Raw genomic sequence first — 22,941 nt, 5'->3', positions numbered from 1 at the left:
AGTCCAAGCCCCTGCTCAATGCAGGAATCCAAGTCAAAGCATCCCTGACAGAACAGAACAGAACAGAATAGATGACTCATCCCTAGTTCTGCTTTTTCCCCCCTACCTCCACTAACCTCTTCTTCATCCTTTTATCAATTTTACAAAATGTGATCATGGCTGTTTCTGTACTCTAACACTGTGGCAGAAAGCTGCTGAAGCCAAGTATCCTTGTAACCCTACTAAAAGCCTCTGTGCACAGAGACCAACTGGTATTTTACTGGTCCTAATCATATCAGGTGGTGGTTTCAGTACAGGTTACTTACAAGTAGGGATGGACGAAAGTCCCTTACCTGTTCTCGAAGCTTGCTTCGCGGTGGGGGGGAGGCGCTTCGGTTCTCCCCCCGAAGTTCAGGCGAGGGGGGGGAGGTGCCCCGCCTTACCCAGCCGAAATTCAGGCCGGGGGAGAGGCGCCCCATCCCTCGCCAGCAAAATTCAGGCCGGGTAGGAGCGCCCCGTCTACCCGGCCGCGAAAAAACAGTAAAAACACACACACACACACACACACACACACACACACATGCCCGTGATAGGCTACGTAATGATTTACGTAGCCTATCATGACTAGATTTCCAATTTCACGGGTGACTTTGAAAAAAAAAAAAGCGCATACGCAAATGGCGGCTCCCATGGGAACCACCATTTGTGTTCCTTATTTTGACACGTCTAGTCTACGTAAAGATTTACATAGACTACGGCGAAAATAAGGGCAACGCAAATAGCGTTCCCTTATTTTCGCCGTAGTCTACGTAAATGTTTACGTAGACTAGACGTGCCAAAATAAGGAATGCAAATGGCAGCGCCCATGGGCCGCCGCCATTTGCGTACATGCTTTTTTTTTTCCGAAGTCACCCGTGATAGGCTACGTGACGATTTACGTAGCCTATCACGGCTGACTTTGGAAATCTAGCCATGATAGGCTACGTAAATCGTTACGTAGCCTATCACGGGTGTTTGTTTGTTTTTTTACTTTACTTTTTTTTTTTGCAATGGTGGCAGCGGCAGCCGGTCGGGAGACCAGCCGCCGCCGCCCCCTCCGAACTGCCGCCGAACCGCCGCCGGGACCCACCGCCGAGAGGGACATTCGGCCATGGTAAGTCCCATCCCGGGGGGGGGGGTGGGGGGCTGGCGGATAATTTCCCCACCAATTTCGGGGGGCCGGATGCATTGGCATTCGGCCTCTCGAAGATTCATGGAGAAATTCTCCGCCATCCCTACTTACAAGTAATGTCTTTAAGAGCAGAAGATAATATGGCTACCAAAGCAATATGTGATTTGGCTTTGCTATTTAGTCAACAGCAAATCCTAGAGGTTAACATGTGACCTAAATCAAAATATAATATTTATTAGAATCAATGAAATCATTGATTTCACCAGTTATGAAGAAGACAGTTAATGACTCCAAAACATTTTACCTCTTTACATCTTAATTTTAAAAAGAATAAAAAGGCCCCATCTAGACTTTGTGATTAAAGACCTTCATTTAATGAAATTTTGTAAACATGAAGCCTGTCTAATAAACATGGATAAAGAACTGGCTTTATTAACTTTAAAATAAATCAGAAATACTGAAATGTACACGCTCACCTGAGAAACTGCTGCCCCTTCCTTAATGGTGCTAGAGTCACCTGTTGTTAACCAAGGATCTGGCTTATCAGGAGCCTGCTGTGGTGTCAGCGAATTTGTACAGCTTCCAATCGGACAAAGAATTTGGCTTTTCTGAGAGCCTGAAGTCAATGAAACCTCATGGCAATAAGATTGAAGAAAAGCTCGGACTCCATCAATGCCCACAAACTGTGGGACTGGAACACCACTGGAATTCACACTTCCACTGTCACACAGCTGTGAGTTTCTCCACTTGTGAAGTCTGAGTGCCAATAACATGAGGAGGAAGGTGAAGAACAGGCAAGAGACAGAAGCCACTGCAATCACCAGGTAGAAGGTGAGGTCAGACTGTGGATCTACAGGGGCTGAGATGCTGCTGAGATCTGAGAGGATTTCAGGGATGCTGTCAGCCAGCACCACGGTGACAGTGACTGAGGCAGAGAGAGGTGGCTGCCCATTGTCCCTCACTAAGACCACCAGGCTTTGCTTGAAGGCGTCTTTCTCCAGAAAGAACCGAGCTGTCCTGATCTCTCCGGTGTGGAGCCCCACGGTGAAGAGCCCTGGCTCCGTGGCCTTGGTCAGCTGGTAGGAGAGCCAGGCATTCTGGCCGGAATCCGCGTCCACTGCCACCACCTTTGTGACCAGGTAACCCGGCTCAGAGGAGCGAGGGGCCAGCTCTATCCCAGTGGAGCCATCAGAGGGAGGTGCTGGGTACAAGATTTCTGGAGCATTGTCATTCTGGTCCAGGATGAAGAGAGTCACTGAGACGTTGGAGCTGAGCGGTGGGGAGCCTCCATCCTGGGCCTTGACCAGGAACTGGATCTCCCGAAAGTCTTCATAATCAAAGGAGGTCAAGGCATAGACAACCCCAGTCTCAGAGTTAATGGAGAGGTAGGATGAAAGAGCAAAATCGCTTATACCTCCTTCAATGATTGAAAAGATGACTGTGGCATTTTCCATAAAGTCAGGATCATTTGCTTTCATGTAGCAAACAGACTCGCCCCTTGGGTTATTCTCAGTTATATAAGATGTATACTGTGTCTTACTGAAGACTGGGGCATTATCATTTATATCTGAAATTTCCAAAAAGAATGTTGCAGTGGCTGATAAAGGAGGATTCCCTTTGTCTTTAGCAGTAATAGTTATATCATAATTTGATATCTCTTCCCTGTCAAGGGCTCTGTCAGTCATCAAATGGTAGTAGTTATCAAATGATTTCTCTAAATGGAAGGGAAGAATTGTAGGAATTGAAGATATGACCTCTCCATTCTCACCCATATCTTTGTCTTGGATGTTCAGTAGAGCAACCACAGTTCCCAGAGAGCTTCCTTCACTGATTGAGTTAAAAATGGTGGTGATTGTTATCCTGGGAACATTGTCATTAATGTCAATAAGCCTTATCAACACTTTAGCCCTGTCGGAGAGACCTCCATTGTCCTTTGCTTGAACTTCTATTTCATATAATGCATTTTCTTCATAGTCCAGCTTTCCTGTTGTTGATATTTCTCCACTTTTTGAATTTATGTGGAAGAGTTGTATTGCTTTCTCTTTTATTTTCAGGAATGAGTAAGTCACCTCAGAATGTGTTTCTTCATCTGCATCTGTAGCATTTACAGTAAGCAGTACAGAACCTATGGGGATACTTTCCAAAATGCTCACTTTATAAAGAGGCTGGTTGAAAACTGGTGCATTGTCATTTGCATCAAGAACCATTACACAGATCTGCAGACTGCCAGATCTCGCTGGGTGTCCACCATCAGTGGCTGTGAGGATTAGAAAGTGGACAGCTGCTTCTTCCCTGTCCAAGGATTTCTCTAGCACAAGTTCTGGATATTTGTCTCTATCAGATGCCCTCTGCAGTTTCAAGGAGAAATGTTTGCTGCTGCTCAGATGGTAGTTCAGAAGTGAATAATCTCCACTGTCAGAATCCTGAGCTTCTTGCAAAGGGAAATGGGTCCCTGTAGTAGTCATTTCACTTATCTTTAGATCTAAGTGCTCCTGCTTGAAAGTTGGAGCATTGTCATTTATATCTGTGATTTCAATTTCAATGGTGAACAGCTTAACTTTCTCCTCAACAAGGAGTTCCAGACTTAAAATGCACTTCTCTTCCCACCCACATATTTCATCTCTGTCTATTCTTTCAGAGACATATAAATGGCCATTCTTAAAATTCAAGGTAAAATATTGAAGCATACCTTCAGAAATGATGCGAACTCTGCTGTCTGACAATTCCATGGCTCCTAGTCCCAGGTCCTCTGCAATATTCCCCACGTAAGAGCCTTTTTGGACTTCCTCAGGAATTGAGTAGTGGACTTGCCCATAATTTAACTGCCAAACGGCAATCAAAGTAAGCCAAAATGAACTACTGCATTGCTGGAGGCTCAGAGCATCTGCCATTTCAAGTTTTCTAGAATTACCTTTTTTTAGGATTTCCTTTGAACTGAATAACTCTTTTTCTTCCTTGCTCCAAAAAGTATTTTTATTTCTTGCTTCTTTCTCTGCTGTTTCACTGCCTTGCTAGCAATGTGTAAAGCTCCGGAAATCCATCTGGATCTTCCATTTCAATTTGCTTTCTTACTGGTAAACAGCGGCGCCCAGAGTCTCAACCAAAAACTGCAATGACTGAGCAACATATTTATGTAGTTTCCTTCCTATGTGTGTTGCTAGCCTTCTGTACCAGGAAGACTATAATTTTGATATCCTCATTTATTCTATACTTTTCAAAATGAACAATGAATAAACCAAAAATTGGCAACAAACTTTAGCATCTGTTCTGTGTGAAATAGAACTTTAACGTAGTATCTATTCTATTATTCAGTTCTTTATTTTCAGAAATTATACATTAGTGATTGGCGTGCCAATCCGATACACACTTACCTGGAAGTAAATCCCACTGAACTAAATGGGACATACACCTGAGTAGATATGCATAGGACTGCAGCCTTTATTTGGAGAAATAATGTTAATCACTAACACATATTTGGTAAATGTAAAATGCAATGAATGCAATATTATACTCTTCTTTGGGTGGAGATTTTCTGTGTGTTCTTTAATTCAGTAAAAGATCACTATATTCTGGAGAAACTCATCATGCCAGCAAATGCTACTGGCATTGTGCTAGATGTCGCTTATGCTGGCACAACATCAGTTGTACAAGCAGAGTAGCAGCATTGGATACTGTCCAATGAAATAGTGGTATTTGGCATAATAATGTTATTTTAATATAATCTTGTGTTAGCTATAATGACATTTTACTGAAGCGCAAAAAGAAAAAAAGAAGGAAAAGAAAATCTCCACCCAAATGAATATTGTATTTACTGCATTTTACATTTATCAAATATGTGTTTGTGTATCTTATGAAAACATTATTTCAATAAATTCAGGCAGGCTTCCTGATCTTTTCCTTCCTGGCCTATTCACGGTTTTAGTTCAGACATTTTTTTGACATTTTCACTGTTTTAGTTCAGCACACTCACACGCACACTTTTTTCTTCTCTACCACAAGTAACTTCCAGAAATAGCAGATCTTTCTGCTTTTATAGCCCTTAAGACCTCTATCCTGTTAGAGTGAAGGGCATCAGTTTAAAAGATTGGCAGCACGTCGATTGCCACAGGTTTAGGCCACAACATTCCGAATCACAATGGCTGATTTGCAGCCTAATAAACTATTTGCCTGCCAACCTCCCTTACAGTCACTGCCAAGGCAGTCTGGCATGGTCAGGCAGCCTCCCCCGGCTCCCAGCCTCAGAACAATGAAAAGAACCATTCCTTGCTCTTCCTTGCCTGTAGACATGGAGAGGAGTTTCTGCAAGGCTCATCACCAGCCCGCGTCCCAGCCAGGAAGCCTTGTCAGCGAGCCCAGCATTGTCCCAAAGTGCCTGCGGTCCAAGGGCCCCACGAGCCGGCGAGCTGCGAGAGGTTGGCTTGGGCGCTTTGGCGCTCGCACTTTGTGCTGGACGGCCAGCCTCGCTGAAGCTGCTGACTGTGACTTCGTCATCTGGATGCTAAAGAGACATAGAACCTGGCAGTGCAGACTCAGCAAAAGCAGCTCCCATGGCTTACCAGGGGATGGAAGTGAGAAGATTCATACTCGGCCTGCAGCGAGCAACCACTGCCAGAAACAGAGTGGATTTCTTCAGGGCAGACGGTTTTTCCAGCCCTGCCTCGAGATGTCAGGGGCCGTACCTGGGGCCTTCTGGATATGAAGCAGGGGTGCCGCCATTGAACTCCTGCCTTTTACAGTCTATTTCACACTAAGTTTGGGCACCGTGGCTTCATGAAGTTATGGATCAGCAACTATCTGATTATGCCCTCTCCTCCTTACTTGTTTCTTATAATGAGAACAATAATGCTTGACTATGTACTAGAATTCATGTTTGTTCTCACTACTAAAATGACGATGAGCCACTTTAGAATGGAAATTGCCTTTATAGTTCTGATTCACACATTCACAGAAGTGGAAACATGAATGTACTCTCCCTCCACTCTTTTGAGATGTTTGCCCTGTTCAGACAAACATTGGGGAAGGGTGGTTAGGCTAACCATGGTGCATGGTGGTTACCACTAACCACTGCGAGTGCTACTGCCACATATGCAGGTAACCATGGTCGGCAATGTGGTCAGACTACCCACTCTCTAGCTACCCTCCCTCCTGCAGGAACCCGCAGTCCTCCAGATGGACGGCCATGCATCCCAGCGGCCTTTGCATTGTCAGACATTTTGGTGCTTAGTGCTGCCAGCCATTTTGGTGCTTAGTGCTGTAGGCCATTTTGGTGCTCAGTGGCTACTCCTTCTTTGGCCACTCTTGCTGCAGAGCTCTATGGCAGCTGTCAATTAACCATGGAGGCTGTTCAGACATCACACTAAGCCATAGTAGAGCCCACTAAACATCTTGCAGCAAGTGGTCAATGAACATGGTTACTCCGTCATTAATCAACCACCAGGGTTGGAACATGCGCCTGGTCAGACATCACGCTAAGCCAGCATGGCTCAAAACTCTTTACCATCATGGCTTAGTGTGATGTCTGAACAGGGCCAATATGTTGCTGATGTCTTCACTGGATTCCTCCCATTTTTTTAAATGAAATTGAAGAAGCACAGGAATCAAGCATACGAAATGGAATGCCTACAACCCAGGTGGAGAAGCAAACACTACTGCACACAGGCTAGAGCTCATTTCAGAGCCTGCTCTATGGCACTGATTGTGATGAACAGAGATTACTTCTTCACTCCAACTGTACAATGCCATCCAGAGGATCTATTCCAGGGAGTTAGGGATGTTCTTCATCTGTGTTTGCAGGATCGCCTACCAGAATACTCACTGTGACTTACTTGCAAAGCATCTGATGGATAAAATCATTTCAGTCCATTCTTACTTGGATGCCACATTAATTACACCATCCAGTCACTTTTGCTGGTGAATTTCCATTATTGCTTCCTGATATACTACTGACAGGCTGTTTTGACTTTTGAGAGGTGCTGCCTACTGTTCTCAGCTCTGGCCCATCAGAGCCCATCATAGCTAATAACATAACAGAGAGAGGGGTGGATTGGGTTCAGGAAGTGACAAATTCCTCTTTATAAGAGGAGAAAATCCCAGCAGCCTTGAAGGGGGGCAGCTCTGAGACCATTCCTTAAAAACCTTCCAAATGATTTTTCTGATTAGCCAGTTACTAATCTTCCTTTCTTGGGCAAGGTGCTTTACAAGTGGCAGCTGCTCAACTTGAGACACTCCTGGATGAAATGGATTATCTGGATCCATTTCAGTCTGGCTTCTGACCCAGTGTGGGGACTGCTTGGTCACCCCAGTGGACAACCTGTACTAGACCACAAAAGCAGAAGTGCAACCCTGTCTCTCCATGATGTTTGATGCCATCAGCCATCAACAATGATATGCTTCTGGATTACCTATCTGGGATGTGGGCACTGCACTCTTGTGGTTCTGTTCTTATCTGACAAGTTGATTCCAAAAGGTGCCATTGGGGTACTTCTGTTTCACCTCACAGCATTTATGCTACTGGATACCAGAGGGTGCAATTTTATTTCCCATGTATGTAATATCTACATGAAATGGCTGGGGAATGCCATTTGGAGTGAAGTCAGGTGCCACCAGTATGCAGAAGACACCTAGCTCTATTTCTCCTTTTTGTCTAGTGCAGGTGATGCAATGGATGTCCTGATCAGGTAGTAATGGGCTGTATGTAGGCTAATAAACCAAAGTTGGAGATTCTGTTGAAAGGTGATAAAGTTGATTTGGAATGTAATATTCAGCCTGCTTTGGATGGGGTTGACTTCCCTGTAAAAGATCAGCTTCTCAGCTTGAGAGTGCTTGCAGATGGATGTCTAAATGGCATCTCTGGCACAACTCTGCTAGTGCAGCAGCAGCTGCCCTCCCTGAGAAAACCTGATCTTGCCAGTTATCCATGCTTTGGTAACATCCAGGCTATACTGAAATGTGTTATATACTGTATGTGGCTGGATACAAATTTTGAATCCAACTGGAAACTGCCTTCTTTTCTTTTTTTTGCCCAGAATGCCCCTCAGAATGACACTATGTCATGATACTGAGTCATTCTGGGATCATTGTAGGGAATTCAAGAGGGCTGCCACTGACGACAAGGAGAGAACTGTACATCACTAGTGTCATTCTAACAGGTAGTTTGGGTGTGGGTTGTAACCTCCCCACCAATGGCTAATGTTTTAGGCAGCTGCTAATGGGGGGCACCATTTTCTCCCCAGAATACCCCTAAGAAGGGTGCTGTGTTGTGATGTAGGGTCATTCTGGAGGCATTGTTGGGAATTAAAGCTGGCAGCTAGCAGCAGTGGGGAGCTGGGAGGAGCATCAGTATTGTTTACATCCACTGCCCTTAAATTTGGCCTCCTCAGTGCCAAAATCCCTCCCACAATTGCCCCCCACAAATAGTGCAGTGAAATGAGGGAGCATTTCACTTCCTGGGTAGAATTCAAAATGTGGAAGCTGGTCAAGAGAGTGGTAATCCAGAGGAACTCTCAACTGAGATACATTTACATAAAAAGTCACTGAAATTAATAGAGACAGCAGAAGTTAAGACGTTATTAACTTTTGCTACACCAAGATTTGTTGAACTGGGAATAAACCTGGGAAACTACTGGCTTATAGGATCAAATGGCTAAAAGATAAATAACTTATACGGCCTATTTGTGCTTCAGGTGGAATTAAAGTCAAATACAAGGATATTACAAAATAATGTGAAAAACTATCTTTTGAAATTTACACTTCTAGTAACCTTCTAGAAGAACAGATAGAAATAAACAAGTAGAGTTCCATTCAAAATGTTGGATGATATTCATCTGTTGGATGCAGAGATTACTTGGGAGGAAGTTTCATTTGTTATAGAAAGCTTAAAGAAAAATAAAAGTCTGGAACTGGATGGACTGCTGGCTGAGTTTTATTTAACTTTTATGGAAGACTGAGTTGATACCTTTACCCAACTATTAACCCAACTAATAAATCAATAAGATAATAGTCAGTAAAAATATTCTAGAGTCTTGGTCAATTTGATTGTGAAGGAAGGAAAAGATATTTCAGAGATTAAATGTTATTGACCTATAACTCCATTGACTTTAAAACAATTACAAGAGTTATGGTGAACAGATTTAATTAGGTGCTTCCAGTACATTCATATTGGTCAAGCAGCCTTTATAAAATGGTGAATGCTTCACAATTACAGCAGAAGGGCAATTAATGTAATTCATAAAGGGATTAGGATCAAGAGGCAGCAATTCTAGCTTTTCTTGATGTTGAAAAAGCATTTGATAGAGTGGAATGTGAATTCTTAGTTGCAATCATGAAAAAAATGAATGTTAGTGACAAGTTTCTGTCTGTCATAAAAATGCAAAAGCTCAGCTGCATGTTAATGGAGTCATATGAAAAAGTCCTGAAAACTCTTCTACCAGTCAGAAATACCAACCCGACAATGTTGTAGCCTGTGCAAAATGCAGATTGACAGAACAGGCCAGAAGGTCTGAACACCAATTCTGGCCTGCTTGCACTGGCTGCCTGTATGTTTCCAACCACAATTCAAGTTGCTGTTTTTGACCTATAATACCTTACACAACTTGGGTCTGCAATATCTGATGGAGTGTATCCATCAGTGTATCCACCCCCCAGTATGAACCCATCCATATACTATGTTCATCATCTAAGGCCCTCTTCTGGGTAGAGGCTCAGGGGGCTGAGGGAAGTTCAGAGGAGGGAAAGGTGGTAGTCTCCTGAATGTGGAATGCTCTCCCCACTGAAGTCCAATTTGTACCAGCATTGTCATCTTTCTGACACCAGGTTAAGACTTAACTCCAAAGCATTTGACAGTAGATGGTGAGGTTTTTAATGTCAGTTGTCTTATCAGGTCCCAGTATCTTGTTGTAACTGTTTTTCAGCTGTTTAAAGATGTTTTTAAATTTTGTATGTTAATATATTTTTATATATTATGTTTTTGTTTGTCATTTTTATGAACTGCCCAGAGAGCTTTGGCTATTGGGTGGTATAGAAATGAAATAAATGAAATGTCACCAGCCACCCTGCTAACCAAGCATGAAACTGTGACTTTGTCCTTTCCCCCTTTGCTTCTCACACTCATTCCATCAAGAAGTCATGTTGCTTTTTCCTGTAGAACATTGCAAAAATCTGGCTCAAGTCTCTGCCTCCTTTAGATAAACTCTACTTCATTCTCTGGTCACCTCCCACCATGACTACTGCTACCTCCTCTTTTCTAGACTTCCCCTGTCAGATCACAGTTCTTTCATCTCATTTCTTCTCCACCAACATTTTTATTGTAAGCTATATGAAAGAGAAACCTATCCCTGCGCCTTATGATTCTGTGAACTGCAATGCATGTTTATGGGAAATAACAACAACAACAACAACAACAGTGTTGTTGATAGTTTTTATCAACATATGAATCTGTCTTTGGTCCTTCTACCCCACAGTACTATTGATTCCAACTAGCAGCAATTCTGTAAGGTCTCAGGCAGAGATCTTTCCCAGGCCTTCTACCCAAGATCCTTTTCCAGCAGTCCAAAACACCACCTTCACAGTGACACAGCCAATCTGCTGAGCAAGGAGCTGTGGAGCAATGCCAGTGACCAAAGCGTGAGCCTTCGGTATGCAAAGCAGGCACTTCCCATTTTGTGTATGAAAGGTCAGCATCAGTGGCCCTGAGAACCAGTACAGTTGGCATATGGAGGGAGGTGGCAAACTCCTCTCTTCCCTTAATATGCAAGACCTTTGAAGGTTCACCTCATGTTCCACTCAATATTAAATGAAAAGAAGTATTTCATAAGAACTGCATCCTAGATAAGTTCAGATTCAGAAGACACAGTGAACTGTGTTATGAATGAAGGAAAAGAAGGCAAAATAATCTCCAAGAGGATCAAGGTAAGAAAATGTCCTCATCCTTAGAGTGCATTCACAAAACATGTGACTACTTCACTAAGAAAATAGTATGTGCTACTTCTCTCACAGAAACTTCTAAGAGTAGGAGAATTATGACATTTTCAATTACAATGAAGATAAGATTCATGATTATACATTAAACAGAAAAAAATAACCCAAGTAGATAAATGTTTATGTAGACTTATGTAGAAGTGTTCACACAAACATTCACCAACTGGAACATAAAAATATAATTTTTCAAAGTTCAACTATTACAGAAATCAAAACTCACCTGTGTGAAAATCTCTTCTTCCTTACTGATGTTTGAATCATTCACAGTAAACAGACAACCAGATTTACCAGAAGCCTGCTGAAGTGTCAACATGTTTGTACAACTTGTTGTGGGGAACAGAATCTGGCTCTTTTAAGAGCCTGAAGTCAGTGAAAATTCATGGCGATTATTCTGAAGAAATGCTCAGACCCCATCAATGCCCACAAACTCTAAGACTGGAATCCCATTTAACTTCACACTTCTATTGTCACACAGCTGAGAATTTCTCCATCTATGAAGCCTAGTGACCAATAAGATAAGGAGGAAGGTGAAGAACAAGCAAGAAACAAGGGCCACTGCAATCACCAGAAAGAAGGTGAGATCTGACTGAGGATCTACAGGAAGTGAGATGGTGCCCAGATCAGTCAATATGTCAGGGAAGCCAGCACCACAATGACAGTAACCGAGGTGGAGAGAGGTGGCTGCCCATCATCCTTCACTAAGACCACCAGGCTTTGCTTGAGGGCGTCTTTCTCCAGAAAGAACCAGGCTGTCCTGATCTCTCCAGTGTGGAGCCCCACAGTGAAGAGCCCTGGCTCTGTGGCCTTGGTCAGCTGGTAGGAGAGCCAGGCATTCTGGCCGGAATCCATGTCCACTGCCACCGCCTTCGTGACCAGGTAACCTGGCTCAGAGGAGCGAAGGGCCAGCTCTTTCCTAGTGGAGCCACTGGTGGGAGGTGCCAGGTACAAGATTTTTGGAGCATTGTCATTCTGGTCCAGGATGAAAAGAGTCACTGAGATGTTGAAGCTGAGTGGTGGGGAGCCTCCATCCTGGGCCTTGACCTGGAAGTTAATCTCTCTGATCTCTTCATAATCAAAGGAGCGCAGGGCATAGATTACTCCAGTCTCAGAGTTTATAGAAAGGCAGGAGGAAGAGTAGGAGTAACTCATCTCACCTTCAGTGATGGAATACATAATGTTGCTGTTCTTCTCCCAGTCTGGATCAGGTGCTTCTAGTATGATAATAGAAGCTCCACCTGGAGTATTTTCTGTAACTGAAGATATGTAGGACTTCTTTTTAAAGACAGGTACGTTGTCATTTTTGTCTAGTATTTTCAGTGGAATGATGGTTGTTGTTGAGAGAGGAGGATTTCCTTTATCTTGTTGCTATGATAGTCACAGAGAGATCACTTCTCTGTCTATGGCTCTGTCAGTCACTAAACAGTATTAGTTTTCAAATGTTTTCTCTAAGTGAAATGGTGGGTTCCCAAGGATTGAGCATATGACCACCCCATTGTCTCCTGCATCCCTGTCAATTACTTTTAACAGCGCAATTACAGTCCCTTCTGGAGAATCTTCACTCACAGCATTAGTGAGAGACGTGACTGCAAGTTCTGGTGCATTATTATTTACATCAGTAATAGTTAACAAAATATTTGCTCAACCTGATAATGTCATTATTCCCTTTTGTCCCTGCTGAACTTCACAAGCCAAATAAAAAACACAGACAAGAGCTAATCTCCACGGCTCTTTAATCCTTTACTTCAGTGGGTCATACAGATACAAATTGTCAGTAACTCACAGTCTACAAAGGAAAAGCCTTCAGGGAGTTCAAGGGGAAGCTACCCAGGTTGAAAGCTGCCCACCATTTGAGAAAAGGCGGGCAGGCTATCTTAACTTAACGGGTGGGGGTGGGGATCTCCCTCTATCTCGTGAGGTCTCTACACATAGCTGTTCCCACCGTGCCAATTGGGCAGATCACCTAAGCTCCTCCCCTGCCATCTCTCTCTTGGCTTTTCGTCTGTGCCTGGCGTCTAAGAATTCAAGGTCTCCATGCCTCCCCTCTCCCTGTTCGCTATCTCTCACAGGGGTGTGAGAAGAGAAACCCTCTGTGTCCAGCTGGACTATTGAAACCTGAGGAATCTGTCTCTCCCTGTCTGGAAGAGTCTGGGAAAGTTCCTCACCCATGTTTTGAGGTTCCTCCTCAGAATCTGAGCTACTCTGGGGAAGCTTACAGTACCATCCGGATGAAATCTTGGAAGAACAGATGCTTCTGCAGAGAAACAGAGGGGCTGAAATCTAAGATTAGATGCTGGAGTGTCATCTACTGAACGCTGTTTGAAACTCCTAAGCAATTAGGAGACATAAGGACAAAAATGGCTCCAAATAGTATTTCTGAATTTAAACTACTAGCAATATCTGAGGACTTGTAATTAAATCTGCGTGTTTGTTTTTTGTTGTTTCTGCAATTATACTTGCTTGTTGTGCTTTTGAAAGTGGAGGATGGCAGTACCAAAGGAAAAAAAGAAAGGCTTGAGAACGCCACCTACCCCCCTCAATTGCTCCTTGGCAAAGGTTTCTAGAAATGCCGGAGATGAAGAGGAGTTGCTTGCTTTGATAAAAACTATGTCTTCTCAGCTACCAGAGCAGTCAAAGAAACTTGAAACAATTCAGGACTCAATTACTGCCCTTCAGGGGGCTGTGGATTTAATTAATATCTCTTTTCAAAAGATGGAATCAAAGGTTAATGCTCTTGAAGATCAGGTTACTGCTGCTCATGAAACGGCCATGGAAGCGTCTCATAATATTTTGTCTGCTTGAATTTCTCAACTGGAGGCCTTCACACATAGTGCAAATCTATGTATCCTTGGTATTAAAGATGTGGCTACTGAGATAGGTTTGGCTGAATTTATGGATAAACTTTTGCATGATCTACTTACTTTACCATCTGATTTTCTACTTGATACTGAGCATGCATATCATGTTCCTGGTTCAATACGTGGCACTAAAGGGACTTTTGGGACTGTTATTGTTAAATTGTCACAAGTCTCTACAAAAAATTACCTTATGTGTCTGGCAAGAGAATGAGGTGAGCTTTGGCGGGGACCAGCAAATGACAAGATTATGCTCTTTCCTGATTATACTAAAGAAATCGCTGACAGAAGAAGGCAATTCACCAAGGCGAGAAGTTTGGCAAAGCAAATTAACCTGCAATATCATATTAAATATCCGGCTACATTTCGTATTCTTTTTGAAGGCCAGATGAAAAGATTTTTGGATCCTGATGCTGCAGAATCATTTTTAATTGGTATTAAAGTTAAAACAAGGGAACCAACTCTCTCAGCCTCCCGAGTTGGAACTTAGCCATTTTTACTGTTCTTTTGAAGTGCTGTTTGGGCTATAGCTAATATGATGTCTAGGCAGTATGCCAGAGTGAATGTTTGCATATTTTTGTTTTCTTTCTCCTTTTTTTGTGTTATATTGTAATAAAATGCCTATTTGTGTGTGTATGTGTGTTTATGGGTGTGTGTGTACACATATAAATATATTTTTAGATATATTACTTAAAATATACAAATGATTTGCTTTTGTTTTTTATTTTTTTATCTTTTTCTTAAACCTTTTTTCTCTTATTATTATCATTATCATCATCATCATCATTATCATGGGATTATTATTATTACTATTCCTTGTTGGCTAAAACTTTAATGTTTATTAATATGCATTAAATGAATGGTAACATATGGCCAATGGAAATGGATTGTTTGCTTCCATTCCTTTGCTATAAGACTGTTTGGATATTTGGTTTGTTCTTATTGAAGTTTAATATAATCCTTTTTTCCCTTTCTTTTTCTCTTTCTCTCTTCCTTCTTTTGCTATCTTCCCTTTTTTCTTTTCCTTAGAATACTGTAATGTTGGAAACTGAAGATTCTGATTATGTTGTTGGTAGTGTTTATTTCATTTATAAAAATAAAATAATAATAAATTCAAAAAAAGAAAAGATTCTGAGCTACTCTGCCACTGCCTATGCTCAAAGGCACCCCTGTCAGATAAACCCCTCCCATCATGGGGTTGAACCTCCATTTCATACATAGTACACTCTCCAAAATCCATGTTCTGCTTCATCATCACTTCTCCAGTCCTGGAATCCAAATGGAATGGAATATATTTGAAGCTTTTTCTGATATCTGCCAGAATGCATAAGTTATCTCTGAATTAACGCCTTCATCCAGATCAGTAGCATTTATTGTTATTAGCAAAGAATCAATAGGAATGTTTTCCTTAGCAGTCACTTCATAAACAGATTGTGAAAAAAAACCTGGCACATTGTCATTTGCATCTTCAACAACAACCTTGATGTGTGCAGTTCCAGATTTGACAGGATTTCCCCCATCACTGGCTGTAAGGATTAAGTCATGGAAAGCCTCTTCTTCCCAATCCATAGACCTTTCCAGTACTAACTCAGCATATTTGGCTCCACTTGCTGTCATTTGTACATCAAGAAAGAAGTGTCTATTAGGGCTGATTTGATAGCTCTGTAAAGAATTCACTCCTAAGTCTGGGTCCTGTGTGTTTGGAAGAAGGAATTGGGACGCTATGGCTGTATTTGCTGGGATGGTTAGAATCATAGAATCATAGGGTTGGAAGGGGCCTACACGACCATTGAGTCCAACCCCCTTCTCAAAGCAGGAATCCTGATTCCCAGGCAGTCTCCCATCCAAGTACTAACCAGGGCTGACATTAATATCTTCAATTTCAATTTCTACTGTATCAATTTCAGCTGTTGTTGAACAAGAATATCTAACTTTAATATACAAGTTAATAGTCATCAATATATTTCTTCTCTATCTAGTCTTTCATTAATATATAAATGACCATTGTCAAAATTGAGGGCAAAATATTGTGTCCTACCTTCTGTAATAATCCGGACAACCCCATGACAGAGTTGCTTCAAATCCATCCCCAGGCCCTTTGTGATATTCCCCACAAAAGAACCTTTCTGCAGTTCTTCGGGGACTGAATAATGGATGTGCCCAGAAATTGCTTGAAAAAACAGCTACCAGCATAATGCAGAATTCCTGTCCCCTTGTGTCCCAGAGTGTTTGTGTGTTTGCCATTTCAGCCTCTGTAAGGCTTTGAGTAGGGATGTACGAAAGTCACTTACCTTTCCGCGGATTATGTTTATGGGGGGGGAGGCATTCCATTCCTCCCCCCCAGAATCCTCGACGGCTGGCTGTGCTCCATGGCAGCTCCACGGAGCAGCCGGCCAGGCCCAGCCCAGGCCAGAGCCGTCCACAGCCGGATTTCTAGCCATGGAGGGTTCTGGGTAAAACAAAAACAAAAAAACTCACCCGCGTATGCAAATGGCGGCGGCTTTGGCCGTTTTTTTTGCCGTTTTTTTTGCCTTTTTTTGCCGTTTTAGCCTACATAAATATTTACGTAGGCTAAAACGGCGAATCAAAATGGGACGCAAATAGCGCCCGCTACGCTATTTGCGTTCCCCTTTATTTTCACCATAATAGTCTACGTAAATATTTACGTAGACTAAGACGGCAAAAAATAAGGAACGCAAATGGCGGTGGCCGTAGCCGCCGCCATTTGCGTACGCGGTTTTTTTTTTTTAACCCAGCCGTGATAGGCTACGACTTTACCCTGTAAAAAACAAAACAAAATAACAAACCTCCAGACTGCAAATGGCGGCGGTGGTATTTATTCTCCTTCCAAGAAGATCCTCCCTTTCCTTTTGCTTTTAGACCAAAAGACTGTACACCTTTCCAGTTTTTTATCACAATGGGTTATTTGTCGGGATGGATGGAACACTTACCTTCCGTTCCATTCTGTTTCTGCGGTGGGGAGGAGGCGCTCCATCCCTCCCCATGGAATCCTCAACGGGGGGGGGAGGCGATCCGGTCCTCCCCCCCAGAGTCCTACCTGGCTGGCTTCGCTTTGCGGCCAAGCTGCGGAACCGCCGGCCAGCTCCGGCCACCTTCAGCTGGACATCCGGCTGCTGGGCAGCCCTGCAGGGACGCAAATGGCAACTGTTGTAGCCGCTGCCATTTGCGTCCCTGTACTTAGCTATGATAGGCTATGTAAATATTTATGTAGCCTATCATGACAGGGGAAAAAAAACCCAGCGTACGCAAATGGCGGTAGTTGCCGCCATTTGTGTACACTGGGATTTTTCCTCCCCTGCAGGTTTTTCCCCCCCTGCAGGGACGCAAATGGCATCCCTGCGTTAGCTGTGATAGGCTACGTAAGTATTTATGAAGAGGAGGCTATGAAGGCTATGAAGAGGAGGAAGCGAATGGCGGCCGCAGGACGGCCGCCATTTGCAAAGCAGCGTGGACGGGAGCAGGTAAGTGCTCCATTTCGTGTGCCTTTTTGGGGTTGGGGGTGGTGGGGACTTCGTCCCGCACGCCTTTCATGGGTTGGGGGGCGGGGACTTCATTCCGCGATGGATTTTGGGGGGCTGAATGTACTGGCATTCAACCTCACCGAGATCCGTTGCGGAATTCTCTGACATCCCTAGTTATTTGGATCTCTCCTTATTGGTGAACAGCGATACTCAGTGTCTCAATCAACAAATGCAGTACTTAAAAAATGTACAAAATGTTGATGATACTGACATTTTGCAAAATAACATTTCATTCATTTTTTTTATAATTGGTATAAAAACAAAGCTCATGCATTTATTTGACAGTCTTAAGGAAATCAATTCAGTATTTTGATAATGCATTAATTGCACCTTAGAAATGATTAAATGCCACCCCATGGGATTATCCTTTAATCCATTGGCTCGATTGTGGCAAATGTAATCTGTAGACATGACAATTTCCCCCTTAAAATAATTTTTTTCTTAGCTTCTGACTAATCAAATTAATTCAGAATGTAACTCAGTGGCAGAGCCCCAGCTTGGCAGGCAGAAGGTCCCAGGTTCGATCCCCTGCATCTCCAGGTAAGGCTTGTAAACTCATGTCTGAAACCCAGGAGAGCCGCTGCTGCCAGTCAGTGTTGACAATACTGGGCTTGATGGACCCAGGGTCTGACTCAGTATAAGGCAGCTTCCTATGTTCCATATTAGCATTTTTAAAAATGAAAAGAAATGAGAAGTTATCCCAGTGTGCTAGTAAGACTGCTGGAATGAGGGAAGGGGGTCAGGTTTGAATTTTTAAATTTTATTTTTTGTGGAGAGAAAGGATGTGGTCTCAGCTCTTACCCTGAAAATCCTGCCTATTCATACACTCAGAGCCAACCAGCTGGTGAATTCTAAGTATATCTGGGAGGCAGGAGACCACAGTTATTCAGTAGTGTGGGAAAGGCACTCTACTCAGTGGCACATTTCTTTCTGTATTACAGGATTCAGCCCTGCTGGAGAAAACAGACCCTTGGCTCCATTCTGGGGTGCTGGCACATATTAAGTGGGGGGGGGTGTTGAGGGGAAGGCAGGAAGGAGAGAGAGTTGTTGGGAGGAGGGAAAATGAGGGCTGGGTTATTGTGCAAACAGGAAGAGAATGTATGCGTTTTTTGGGCCATTTTTCCACAAGAACGGAAGGAGAAGCTAATGGAGGAGTACCAGATTTTTTAAAAGGAATCAGCTTTGCTGCCATTTGGTCCATGCAGGGCTCCACAAGGAGGTTCTCCACAACATTAAAAATCACTTCACAGAACATACTTCCTGGTGGGGGCGGGGGTTGGAATGAACATCATCTGAGTGGCAGGGGCTGCTCAGGATATACCAGTATGAGTGAACAATGTCTCAAGCTATATGATTTTAAGCCTGCAATTCTAGGCACATTTGTTCAGGAATAAACTCCATGGGAGCCAGTCATATGTACTAAATAACTGTATTTAGGAACAGCATGTGTTATTATTTTACGCAACACTTCTCTGGAAATTGCAACCTATTATTACAATTTGGAACTTTGTTGTAAAGTGTGACATAACTTTGGATGTATTTCTGGAGAAGAAATTTCTGATCCAGAGACATTTCTGGAGCAGTAAAAAAAGGATTTGCACACAAAAACATATGGAAATTCTAACACCCAATGTTTATGTTTTTTTCTTGGACAAGTTGACTGTAGACCAAAGGTAAAATACATAGAGTATATTATATGTATATCATACTAAAGAAGGAAGGAACTAATGCAGTTATGAAATACAGGATGTTTTCTTCCTTGAGTTTAAAGATGGGCTGTACACAAAAAGCATAGATCGCCATGTTGTCCATGGAAAAAATCCAAGATCTACAGTAGATTTTAGTAAAACTAAAAATACAGTTATTCACTCTACATTGAAAAAAGAAATAAATGGCTGAGAAGGAGAACACGGTTGGGGATTTGCCCTGCTGTAGTGCCATCTCTGTCATCCTGATGGCAGGATCAGCTGCCCTCACCAAGCTTGTCTTGTGAGGATTGGGGCCTTTTGAAGAAGAGAGACTGTCTGGTGAGTGAGAAGGAGGTCAGTTTCTGGGCCTTCCCTTATGAGAATGCGAGCGTGTGACAGCATATTGAGGTGGTGCTGAGTGTTGCACTCAGAGTTGCACAGGAGTCACCAGGGGATCGACATCTTCTATTTCTCCAGCCCTGCTACAATCATCTCAGCTCCAACTTAATTGTTTGTTTCCAGAGGCAGCATGAGTACAACAGAAGCTCTTAAACTCTCTCCAATCACTGTCTTCCCCCTTACTATTTTCTCCCTTTCTTTGAGACTTACGGCATCATCACACAAGGCTTAGGGCTTCATCACACACAGCTTTTATCTTGTGACTGAGATTGCTCCTTCATGGATGTTTGTGGGCTCTTTACATGACGCCGTGACCCTGCTGTGACCCTCCTGCACTAAATACCCTTTGTTCTGTTTTTAAATAGATTGCAGATAAGGAGCTATCAAATTACCCCTGTTGTGTTCTGCTTCATAGAATCATAGAATAGTAGGGTTGGAAGGGGCTTACAAGGCCATCGAGTCCAACCTCCTGCTCAATGCAGGAAACCAAGTCAGAGCATCCCTGACATGTGGCTGTCCAGCCTCGTCTTGAATACCTCCAGTGTGGGAGAGCCCACCACCTCCCTGGGGAATTGGTACCATTGTTGTATTGCTCTAACAGTCAGGAAGCTTTTCCTGATGTTCAGCCGGAATCTGGCTTCCTGTAACTTGACCCCATTATTCCGTGTCTTGCATTCTGGGATGATCGAGAGGAGATCCTGGCTTCCTTCTCTGTGACAACCTTTCAAGTACTTGAAGAGCGCTATCAAATCTCCCCTCAGTCTTCTCTTCTCAAGGCTAAACATGCCCAGTTCTTTCAGTCTCTCTTCATAGGGCTTTGTTTCCAGTCCTCTGATCATCTTTGTTGCCCTCCTCTGAACCCTCTGCAGCTTGTCTGCATCCTTCTGAAAATATGGTGCCCAGAACTGGACACAGTACTCCAGATGAGGCCTAACCAGTGCTGAGTAGAGGGGAATGAGTACTTCCTGGGATTCGGAAGCTATGCTTCTATTAATGCAGCCCAAAATAGCATTTGCCTTTTTGGCAGCCACATCATTTCGTTGGCTAATATTCAGCTTGTGATCTACAACAATTCCAAGATCCTTCTCGCTTGTAGTGTTGTTGAGCCACGTATCCTCCATCTTGTAATGTGCCTTTGGTTTCTTTTTCCTAGGTGCAGAACTTGGCATTGATCCCTATTAAATGTCATTCTGTTGTTTTCTTCCCAGCGCTCCAGCCTATCAAGATCACTTTGAATTTTGTATCTGTCTTCCAAATTGTTAGCTATCCTGCCCAATTTTGTGTCATCTGCAAATGTGATCAGCATTCCCTGCACCTTCTCCTCCAGGTAGGGATGTATGAAATGACTTACCTGTTTCGTTTTGTACATCTGCGGTGGGGGGGGGAAGGTGCTCCGTCCCTCCCCCCGAAATCTTCACCAGCCAGCTCCGCTCTGCGGCAACTCCGTGGAGCTGCCAGACAGGGCAGCCCGCAGCGACATCCAGCCCCTGCTGGGCTGCGCAGGGACACAAATGGTGGCTGCCGTAGCTGCTGCCATTTGTGTCCCTTTTTTGCCGTGATAGGCTACGTAAATATTTACGTAGCCTATCACAGCAAAAAAAAAAAAATGGAACGCAAATGGCGGTGGCTATGGCAGCCGCCATTTGCGTCCCCTTTTTTAGCCATGATAGGCTACGTAAATGTTTACGTAGCCTATCAAGGCAAAAAAAAAAGGGAATGCAAATGGCGGCCGCCGTAGCCGCCGCCATTTGTGTTCCCTTTTCTTTTTGCCGTGATAGGCTACATAAATATGTACGTAGCCTATCACCACCTCCTCAGGGACACAAAAGGCGTCCCTGCGTTAGCCGTGATAGGCTATGTATTTACATAGCCTATCATGGCTAAAATGGTGAAGTGAATGGCGGCCGCAGACGTGGCCGCCATTCGCAGAGCAGCACAGATGGCAGAAGATGAGTGCTCCGTTTCATGCGCCTTTCACGGGGCGGGGGGGCAGGGGGCTTCGTTCTGCCATGGGTTTCGGGGGGCCGAATGCACTGGCATTCGGCCTCACAGAGATCCATGGTAGAATTCTCTGCCATCCCTACCTCCAAGTCATTAATAAAAATGTTGAAGAGCACTGGGCCCAGGACTGAGCCCTGCGGTACCCTGCTCATTACCTCTCCCCAGTTTGAGAAGATCCCACTGATCTTCTCAATGAGATCTTCAGCTTCAGTTTCATGAAAAGAGTTAAAGTGGCAAAAAGAGGCATGAGATCAATGACAGATAAGGGAAGACTCAGGTAAGGGGAGAAGGGGTGTGGGTGAAGGAAGTGCGTGTAAAGGGAGTCAGTGGTGATCCTGCATTTAAAACGGAAGCAGAAAGCCCTGTTTTAACTGCAGGATTTTAGGCTGGTGTAGAAATGCCCTAAAAATCCTGCAATTTACCAGGGCTCCTGCTTTCGGAATCTCTGTGGGATCAGATCGGGTCTTTTCCATGTGGCTTTAAAAAAAAAACCCTAAACTTCTCAATGAGATCTATGTGTTTCATTAGAAAGCCACTAGGTGGCGCTGTTGTTTTATCTTCTCTATATATAGAAGTCAAAAATTGTGTGTGGGTTTGTGTGTTTGTGGCTGGCTGCAGGGCCGTCTGTAAGACAGGGCATAAAGGGGAGCTGCCCTGGGCCTAATCACACTGCAGGGGCCACTGAACCTGCCATTTGGGCCCTTGAGTTCCTGCCGCTTTTAGTTCACATTCTCACTTGCCCGTGTATATGACAGGAGTCACTGGGTTACATTATTACTTCGTTTATACTTTCCCTTACTAACAAGTACACCCTCTCAATCCGGTACAGGCCAGGTTTCTGATTTCAGCTATGAGTCATCCCATTGGCCATCTTTCATTCTATTGGTCTCTCTCCCATTCACTCTGACTTCCTTCACCTTGGATTGGCTGGCCACCGTTTGTTCCCTCCTCTTTACTCATGGTTTCTTTTCTGACTGTGCAGAGCATTTAGTTTCTCTCCCCTCTTCCTGCAATATCCAGTGAGCAAGCAAGTTAGTGTTAAATATCTTTACCCCTTTCAATGTTAGTAGTGTGTGATTAACACTAATGTGAAATGTGGTGCAGTGTGTGCTCACCTGTCTGAGGAGCTGGGATGACACAGTGGAGTGGAGACTTAGGGCTTTATTCATAAAAGAGTGAACTGGGGGGAACTGAGAAGGCAATTGCAAAATGAAGGTCATAATAGCGGAGTTTTACGTGTAGCTGAATTGAAGATTTTTGGGTTTGTGTGTTTGTGGCTGGCTGCAGGTCCATCTATAAGACAGGGCATAAGGGGGAGCTGCCCTGGGCCTAAT

General features: G+C 43.6%; 2 pseudogenes across 1 annotated transcript; both read right to left on the bottom strand.

Moving 5' to 3' along the window:
- Window positions 1-1,031: 1,031 nt before the first annotated feature.
- Window positions 1,032-4,041, bottom strand: LOC146347568 (protocadherin gamma-A10 pseudogene; annotated as a pseudogene). The gene has a single exon (XR_014790444.1). The product of XR_014790444.1 is annotated as a protocadherin gamma-A10 pseudogene (transcript).
- A 1,098-nt stretch (window positions 4,042-5,139) lies between these two features.
- LOC146347567 (protocadherin gamma-A12-like) lies at window positions 5,140-22,080 on the bottom strand (annotated as a pseudogene).
- Between the last annotated feature and the right edge of the window lie 861 nt (window positions 22,081-22,941).

The sequence above is a fragment of the Heloderma suspectum genome, chromosome 4, assembly GCF_057233095.1.
Source record: "Heloderma suspectum isolate Gila_16-S chromosome 4, 16-S_ref, whole genome shotgun sequence".
Taxonomy (NCBI): domain Eukaryota; kingdom Metazoa; phylum Chordata; class Lepidosauria; order Squamata; family Helodermatidae; genus Heloderma; species Heloderma suspectum.
Note: the sequence above shows the minus strand (reverse complement) of the source record. Positions and strands in the feature narration are given on the sequence as shown.